We start from the raw sequence: 9,359 nt of genomic DNA, 5'->3' as shown, positions 1-9,359 counted from the left end.
TTCTTGTCAATTTTTGTTGGATTTCATCGAATGAACTTATTTCAGTCAGCGAGATCTTTCTTCTTCAAAGCAAAAAGAATTATCTCCAAATTCACGAACTTTTCGTGGTTTTGTTGCTTTTCAGCAAATGAACATATTTCAGCGAGCTCGAAGTTTTTTCTTTAATAGCTTAAGATTTCATCTTAAAATACATGAACTTTTCGTGCTTCTTGTCAACTTTTGTTGGTTTTCATCGAATGAACTTATTTCAGTCAGCTTGATCTTTCTTCTTCAAAGCAAAAAGATTTTATCTTCAAACACAAGAACTTTTCGTGGTTATGTTAATTTTCAGCAAATGAACATATTTCAGCGAGTTGGGAGTTTTTTCATTAATAGCGTAAGATTTTATCTTAAAATACAAGAACTTTTCGTGGTTCTTGTCAACTTTTGTTGGTTTTCATCCAATGAACTTATTTCAGTCAGCTAGATCTTTCTTCTTCAAAGCAAAGAGATTTTATCTTCAAATACAAGAACTTTTCGTGGTTTTGTTGGTTTTCAGCAAATGAACATATTTCAGCGAGCTCGAAGTTTTTTCTTTAATGGCGTCAGACTTTATCTTAAAATGCAAGAACTTTTCGTGGTTCTTGTCAATTTTTGTTGGATTTCATCGAATGAACTTATTTCAGTCAGCGAGATCTTTCTTCTTCAAAGCAAAAAGAATTATCTCCAAATTCACGAACTTTTCGTGGTTTTGTTGGTTTTCAGCAAATGAACATATTTCAGCGAGCTCGAAGTTTTTTCTTTAATAGCTTAAGATTTCATCTTAAAATACATGAACTTTTCGTGGTTCTTGTCAACTTTTGTTGGTTTTCATCGAATGAACTTATTTCAGTCAGCTTGATCTTTCTTCTTCAAAGCAAAAAGATTTTATCTTCAAACACAAGAACTTTTCGTGGTTATGTTAATTTTCAGCAAATGAACATATTTCAGCGAGTTGGGAGTTTTTTCATTCATAGCGTAAGATTTTATCTTAAAATACAAGAACTTTTCGTGGTTCTTGTCAACTTTTGTTGGTTTTCATCGAATGAACTTATTTCAGTCAGCTTGATCTTTCTTCTTCAAAGCAAAAAGATTTTGTCTTCAAATACAAGAACTTTTCGTGGTTTTGTTGGTTTTCAGCAAATGAACATATTTCAGCGAGCTCGAAGGTTTTTCTTTAATAGCGTAAGATTTTATCTTAAAATGCAAGAACTTTTCGTGGTTCTTGTCAATTTTTGTTGGTTTTCATCTAATGAACTTATTTCAGTCAGCTAGATCTTTCTTCTTCAAATCAAAAAGATTTCATCTTCAAATACAAGAACTTTTCGTTGTTTTGTAGGTTTTCAGCAAATGAACATATTTCAGCGAGCTGGGAGTTTTTTCGTCAATACCGTTTGATTTTATCTAAAAATACAAGAACTTTTCGTGGTTCTTGTCAATTTTTGTTGGTTTTCATCCAATGAACTTATTTCAGTCAGCTGGATCTTTCTTCTTCAAAGCAAAAAGATTTTATCTTCAAACACAAGAACTTTTCGTGGTTTTCTTGATTTTCAGCAAATGAACATATTTCAGCGAGATTGAAGTTTTTTCTTTAATAGCGTAAGATTTTATCTTAAAATACAAGAACTTTTCGTGCTTCTTGTCAACTTTTGTTGGTTTTCATCGAAGGAACTTATTTCAGTCAGCTTGATCTTTCTTCTTCAAAGCAAAAACATTTTATCTTCAAATACAAGAACTTTTCGTGGTTTTGTTGGTTTTTAGCAAATGAACATATTTCAGCGAGCTTGAAGTTTTTTCTTTAATAGCGTCAGATTTTATCTTAAAATACAAGAACTTTTCGTGCTTCTTGTCAACTTTTGTTGGTTTTCATCGAAGGAACTTATTTCAGTCAGCTTGATCTTTCTTCTTCAAAGCAAAGAGATTTTATCTTCAAATACAAGAACTTTTCGTGGTTTTGTTGGTTTCCAGCAAATGAACATATTTCAGCGAGCTGAGAGTTTTTTCTTTAACAGCGTTTGATTTTATATTAAAATACAAGAACTTTTCGTGGTTCTTGTCAATTTTTGTTGCTTTTCATCCAATGAACTTATTTCAGTCAGCTCGATCTTTCTTCTTCAAAGCAAAAAGATTTTATCTTCAAATACAAGAACTTTTCGTGGTTTTGTTGGTTTTCTGCAAATGAACATATTTCAGCGAACTAGAAGTTTTTTCTTTAATAGCGTAAGATTTTATCTGAAAATACAAGAACTTTTCGTGGTTCCTGTCAATTTTTGTTGGTTTTCATCGAATGAACTTATTTCAGTCAGCCAGATCTTTCTTCTTCAAAGCAAAAAGATTTTATCTTCAAACACAAGAACTTTTCGTGGTATTGTTGGTTTTCAGCAAATGAACATATTTCAGCGAGCTTGAAGTTTTTTCATTAAAACCGTCACATTTTATCTTAAAATACAAGAACTTTTCGTGCTTCTTGTCAACTTTTGTTGGTTTTCATCGAAGGAACTTATTTCAGTCAGCTTGATCTTTCTTCTTCAAAGCAAAAAGATTTTGTCTTCAAATACAAGAACTTTTCGTGGTCTTGTTGGTTTTCAGCAAATGAACATATTTCAGCGAGCTGAGAGTTTTTTCTTTAACAGCGTTTGATTTTTTATTAAAATACAAGAACCTTTCGTGGTTCTTGTCAATTTTTGTTGCTTTTCATCCAATGAACTTATTTCAGTCATCTCGATCTTTCTTCTTCAAAGCAAAAAGATTTTATCTTCAAATACAAGAACTTTTCGTGGTTTTGTTGGTTTTCTGCAAATGAACATATTTCAGCGAACTGGAAGTTTTTTCTTTAATAGCGTTTGATTTTATCTTAAAATACAAGAACTTTTCGTGGTTCTTGTCAATTTTTGTTGGTTTTCATCCAATGAACTTATTTCAGTCAGCTGGATCTTTCTTCAAATCTAAAAGATTTTATCTTCAAATACAAGAACTTTTCCTGGTTTTGTTGGTTTTCAGCAAATGAACATATTTCAGCGAGCTAGAAGTTTTTTCTTGAATAGCTTAAGATTTTATCTTAAAATACAAGAACTTTTCGTGCTTCTTGTCAACTTTTGTTGGTTTTCATCGAGTGAACTTATTTCAGTCTGCTTGATCTTTCTTCTTCAAAGCAAAAAGATTTTGTCTTCAAATACAAGAACTTTTCGTGGTTTTGTTGGTTTTCAGCAAATGAACATATTTCAGCGAGCTCGAAGTTTTTTCTTTAATGGCGTCAGACTTTATCTTAAAATGCAAGAACTTTTCGTGGTTCTTGTCAATTTTTGTTGGATTTCATCGAATGAACTTATTTCAGTCAGCGAGATCTTTCTTCTTCAAAGCAAAGAGATTTTATCTTCAAATACAAGAACTTTTCGTGGTTTTGTTGGTTTTCAGCAAATGAACATATTTCAGCGAGCTCGAAGTTTTTTCTTTAATGGCGTCAGACTTTATCTTAAAATGCAAGAACTTTTCGTGGTTCTTGTCAATTTTTGTTGGATTTCATCGAATGAACTTATTTCAGTCAGCGAGATCTTTCTTCTTCAAAGCAAAAAGAATTATCTCCAAATTCACGAACTTTTCGTGGTTTTGTTGGTTTTCAGCAAATGAACATATTTCAGCGAGCTCGAAGGTTTTTCTTTAATAGCGTAAGATTTTATCTTAAAATGCAAGAACTTTTCGTGGTTCTTGTCAATTTTTGTTGCTTTTCATCCAATGAACTTATTTCAGTCAGCTAGATCTTTCTTCTTCAAATCAAAAAGATTTCATCTTCAAATACATGAACTTTTCGTTGTTTTGTAGGTTTTCAGCAAATGAACATATTTCAGCGAGCTGGGAGTTTTTTCTTCAATACCGTTTGATTTTATCTAAAAATACAAGAACTTTTCGTGGTTCTTGTCAATTTTTGTTGGTTTTCATCCAATGAACTTATTTCAGTCAGCTGGATCTTTCTTCTTCAAAGCAAAAAGATTTTATCTTCAAACACAAGAACTTTTCGTGGTTTTCTTGATTTTCAGCAAATGAACATATTTCAGCGAGATTGAAGTTTTTTCTTTAATAGCGTAAGATTTTATCTTAAAATACAAGAACTTTTCGTGCTTCTTGTCAACTTTTGTTGGTTTACATCGAAGGAACTTATTTCAGTCAGCTTGATCTTTCTTCTTCAAAGCAAAAACATTTTGTCTTCAAATACAAGAACTTTTCGTGGTTTTGTTGGTTTCCAGCAAATGAACATATTTCAGCGAGCTGAGAGTTTTTTCTTTAACAGCGTTTGATTTTTTATTAAAATACAAGAACTTTTCGTGGTTCTTGTCAATTTTTGTTGCTTTTCATCCAATGAACTTATTTCAGTCATCTCGATCTTTCTTCTTCAAAGCAAAAAGATTTTATCTTCAAATACAAGAACTTTTCGTGGTTTTGTTGGTTTTCTGCAAATGAACATATTTCAGCGAACTGGAAGTTTTTTCTTTAATAGCGTTTGATTTTATCTTAAAATACAAGAACTTTTCGTGGTTCTTGTCAATTTTTGTTGGTTTTCATCTAATGAACTTATTTCAGTCAGCTGGATCTTTCTTCAAATCAAAAAGATTTTATCTTCAAATACAAGAACTTTTCGTGGTTTTGTTGGTTTTCTGCAAATTAACATATTTCAGCGAGCTAGAAGTTTTTTCTTTAATAGCGTAAGATTTTATCTTAAAATACAAGAACTTTTCGTGGTTCTTGTCAATTTTTGTTGGTTTTCATCTGATGAACTTATTTCAGTCACCAAGATCTTTCTTCTTCAAAGCAAAAAGATTTTATCTTCAAACACAAGAACTTTTCGTGGTTTTGTTGGTTTTCAGCAAATGAACATATTTCAGCGAGTTGGGAGTTTTTTCTTTAATAGCGTAAGATTTTATCTTAAAATACAAGAACTTTTCGTGGTTCTTGTCAACTTTTGTTGGTTTTCATCCAATGAACTTATTTCAGTCAGCGAGATCTTTCTTCTTCAAAGCAAAAATATTTTATCTTCAAACACAAGAACTTTTCGTGGTTTTGTTGGTTTTCAGCAAATGAACATATTTCAGCGAGCTCGAAGTTTTTTTTTAATAGCGTAAGATTTCATCTTAAAATACAAGAACTTTTCGTGGTTCTTGTCAATTTTTGTTGGTTTTCATCGAATGAACTTATTTCAGTCAGCTAGATCTTTCTTCTTCAAAGCAAAGAGATTTTATCTTCAAATACAAGAACTTTTCGTGGTTTTGTTGGTTTTCAGCAAATGAACATATTTCAGCGAGCTGGAAGTTTTTTCTTGAATAGCTTAAGATTTTATCTTAAAATACAAGAACTTTTCGTGCTTCTTGTCAACTTTAGTTGGTTTTCATCGAATGAACTTATTTCAGTCAGCTTGACCTTTCTTCTTCAAATCAAAAAGATTTTATCTTCAAATACAAGAACTTTTCGTGGTTTTGTTGGTTTTCAGCAAATGAACATATTTCAGCGAGCTGGAAGTTTTTTCTTGAATAGCTTAAGATTTTATCTTAAAATACAAGAACTTTTCGTGCTTCTTGTCAACTTTAGTTGGTTTTCATCGAATGAACTTATTTCAGTCAGCTTGAACTTTCTTCTTCAAAGCAAAAAGATTTTATCTTCAAATACAAGAACTTTTCGTGGTTTTGTTGGTTTTCAGCAAATGAACATATTTCAGCGAGCTGGGAGTTTTTTCTTTAATAGCGTAAGATTTTATCTTAAAATACAAGAACTTTTCGTGGTTCTTGTCAACTTTTGTTGGTTTTCATCGAATGAACTTATTTCAGTCAGCTTGATCTTTCTTCTTCAAAGCAAAAAGATTTTATCTTCAAATACAAGAACTTTTCGTGGTTTTGTTGGTTTTCAGCAAATGAACATATTTCAGCGAGCTAGAAGTTTTTTCTTTAATAGCTTAAGATTTCATCTTAAAATACATGAACTTTTCGTGCTTCTTGTCAACTGTTGTTGGTTTTCATCGAGTGAACTTATTTCAGTCTGCTTGATCTTTCTTCTTCAAAGCAAAAAGATTTTGTCTTCAAATACAAGAACTTTTCGTGGTTTTGTTGGTTTTCAGCAAATGAACATATTTCAGCGAGCTCGAAGTTTTTTCTTTAATGGCGTCAGACTTTATCTTAAAATGCAAGAACTTTTCGTGGTTCTTGTCAATTTTTGTTGGATTTCATCGAATGAACTTATTTCAGTCAGCGAGATCTTTCTTCTTCAAAGCAAAAAGAATTATCTCCAAATTCACGAACTTTTCGTGGTTTTGTTGCTTTTCAGCAAATGAACATATTTCAGCGAGCTCGAAGTTTTTTCTTTAATAGCTTAAGATTTCATCTTAAAATACATGAACTTTTCGTGCTTCTTGTCAACTTTTGTTGGTTTTCATCGAATGAACTTATTTCAGTCAGCTTGATCTTTCTTCTTCAAAGCAAAAAGATTTTATCTTCAAACACAAGAACTTTTCGTGGTTATGTTAATTTTCAGCAAATGAACATATTTCAGCGAGTTGGGAGTTTTTTCATTAATAGCGTAAGATTTTATCTTAAAATACAAGAACTTTTCGTGGTTCTTGTCAACTTTTGTTGGTTTTCATCCAATGAACTTATTTCAGTCAGCTAGATCTTTCTTCTTCAAAGCAAAGAGATTTTATCTTCAAATACAAGAACTTTTCGTGGTTTTGTTGGTTTTCAGCAAATGAACATATTTCAGCGAGCTCGAAGTTTTTTCTTTAATGGCGTCAGACTTTATCTTAAAATGCAAGAACTTTTCGTGGTTCTTGTCAATTTTTGTTGGATTTCATCGAATGAACTTATTTCAGTCAGCGAGATCTTTCTTCTTCAAAGCAAAAAGAATTATCTCCAAATTCACGAACTTTTCGTGGTTTTGTTGGTTTTCAGCAAATGAACATATTTCAGCGAGCTCGAAGTTTTTTCTTTAATAGCTTAAGATTTCATCTTAAAATACATGAACTTTTCGTGGTTCTTGTCAACTTTTGTTGGTTTTCATCGAATGAACTTATTTCAGTCAGCTTGATCTTTCTTCTTCAAAGCAAAAACATTTTATCTTCAAACACAAGAACTTTTCGTGGTTATGTTAATTTTCAGCAAATGAACATATTTCAGCGAGTTGGGAGTTTTTTCATTCATAGCGTAAGATTTTATCTTAAAATACAAGAACTTTTCGTGGTTCTTGTCAACTTTTGTTGGTTTTCATCGAATGAACTTATTTCAGTCAGCTTGATCTTTCTTCTTCAAAGCAAAAAGATTTTGTCTTCAAATACAAGAACTTTTCGTGGTTTTGTTGGTTTTCAGCAAATGAACATATTTCAGCGAGCTCGAAGGTTTTTCTTTAATAGCGTAAGATTTTATCTTAAAATGCAAGAACTTTTCGTGGTTCTTGTCAATTTTTGTTGGTTTTCATCTAATGAACTTATTTCAGTCAGCTAGATCTTTCTTCTTCAAATCAAAAAGATTTCATCTTCAAATACAAGAACTTTTCGTTGTTTTGTAGGTTTTCAGCAAATGAACATATTTCAGCGAGCTGGGAGTTTTTTCGTCAATACCGTTTGATTTTATCTAAAAATACAAGAACTTTTCGTGGTTCTTGTCAATTTTTGTTGGTTTTCATCCAATGAACTTATTTCAGTCAGCTGGATCTTTCTTCTTCAAAGCAAAAAGATTTTATCTTCAAACACAAGAACTTTTCGTGGTTTTCTTGATTTTCAGCAAATGAACATATTTCAGCGAGATTGAAGTTTTTTCTTTAATAGCGTAAGATTTTATCTTAAAATACAAGAACTTTTCGTGCTTCTTGTCAACTTTTGTTGGTTTTCATCGAAGGAACTTATTTCAGTCAGCTTGATCTTTCTTCTTCAAAGCAAAAACATTTTATCTTCAAATACAAGAACTTTTCGTGGTTTTGTTGGTTTTTAGCAAATGAACATATTTCAGCGAGCTTGAAGTTTTTTCTTTAATAGCGTCAGATTTTATCTTAAAATACAAGAACTTTTCGTGCTTCTTGTCAACTTTTGTTGGTTTTCATCGAAGGAACTTATTTCAGTCAGCTTGATCTTTCTTCTTCAAAGCAAAAACATTTTGTCTTCAAATACAAGAACTTTTCGTGGTTTTGTTGGTTTCCAGCAAATGAACATATTTCAGCGAGCTGAGAGTTTTTTCTTTAACAGCGTTTGATTTTATATTAAAATACAAGAACTTTTCGTGGTTCTTGTCAATTTTTGTTGCTTTTCATCCAATGAACTTATTTCAGTCAGCTCGATCTTTCTTCTTCAAAGCAAAAAGATTTTATCTTCAAATACAAGAACTTTTCGTGGTTTTGTTGGTTTTCTGCAAATGAACATATTTCAGCGAACTAGAAGTTTTTTCTTTAATAGCGTAAGATTTTATCTTAAAATACAAGAACTTTTCGTGCTTCTTGTCAACTTTTGTTGGTTTTCATCGAAGGAACTTATTTCAGTCAGCTTGATCTTTCTTCTTCAAAGCAAAAAGATTTTGTCTTCAAATACAAGAACTTTTCGTGGTCTTGTTGGTTTTCAGCAAATGAACATATTTCAGCGAGCTGAGAGTTTTTTCTTTAACAGCGTTTGATTTTTTATTAAAATACAAGAACCTTTCGTGGTTCTTGTCAATTTTTGTTGCTTTTCATCCAATGAACTTATTTCAGTCATCTCGATCTTTCTTCTTCAAAGCAAAAAGATTTTATCTTCAAATACAAGAACTTTTCGTGGTTTTGTTGGTTTTCTGCAAATGAACATATTTCAGCGAACTGGAAGTTTTTTCTTTAATAGCGTTTGATTTTATCTTAAAATACAAGAACTTTTCGTGGTTCTTGTCAATTTTTGTTGGTTTTCATCCAATGAACTTATTTCAGTCAGCTGGATCTTTCTTCAAATCTAAAAGATTTTATCTTCAAATACAAGAACTTTTCCTGGTTTTGTTGGTTTTCAGCAAATGAACATATTTCAGCGAGCTAGAAGTTTTTTCTTGAATAGCTTAAGATTTTATCTTAAAATACAAGAACTTTTCGTGCTTCTTGTCAACTTTTGTTGGTTTTCATCGAATGAACTTATTTCAGTCAGCTTGATCTTTCTTCTTCAAAGCAAAAAGATTTTATCTTCAAATACAAGAACTTTTCGTGGTTTTGTTGGTTTTCAGCAAATGAACATATTTCAGCGAGCGAGAAGTTTTTTCTTTAATAGCTTAAGATTTCATCTTAAAATACATGAACTTTTCGTGCTTCTTGTCAACTTTTGTTGGTTTTCATCGAATGAACTTATTTCAGTCAGCTTGATCTTT

Source organism: Heptranchias perlo, unplaced genomic scaffold (assembly GCF_035084215.1).
Source record: "Heptranchias perlo isolate sHepPer1 unplaced genomic scaffold, sHepPer1.hap1 HAP1_SCAFFOLD_44, whole genome shotgun sequence".
Taxonomy (NCBI): domain Eukaryota; kingdom Metazoa; phylum Chordata; class Chondrichthyes; order Hexanchiformes; family Hexanchidae; genus Heptranchias; species Heptranchias perlo.
The sequence above is the reverse complement of the archived record's forward strand: the minus strand, read 5'-3'. Positions refer to the sequence as shown.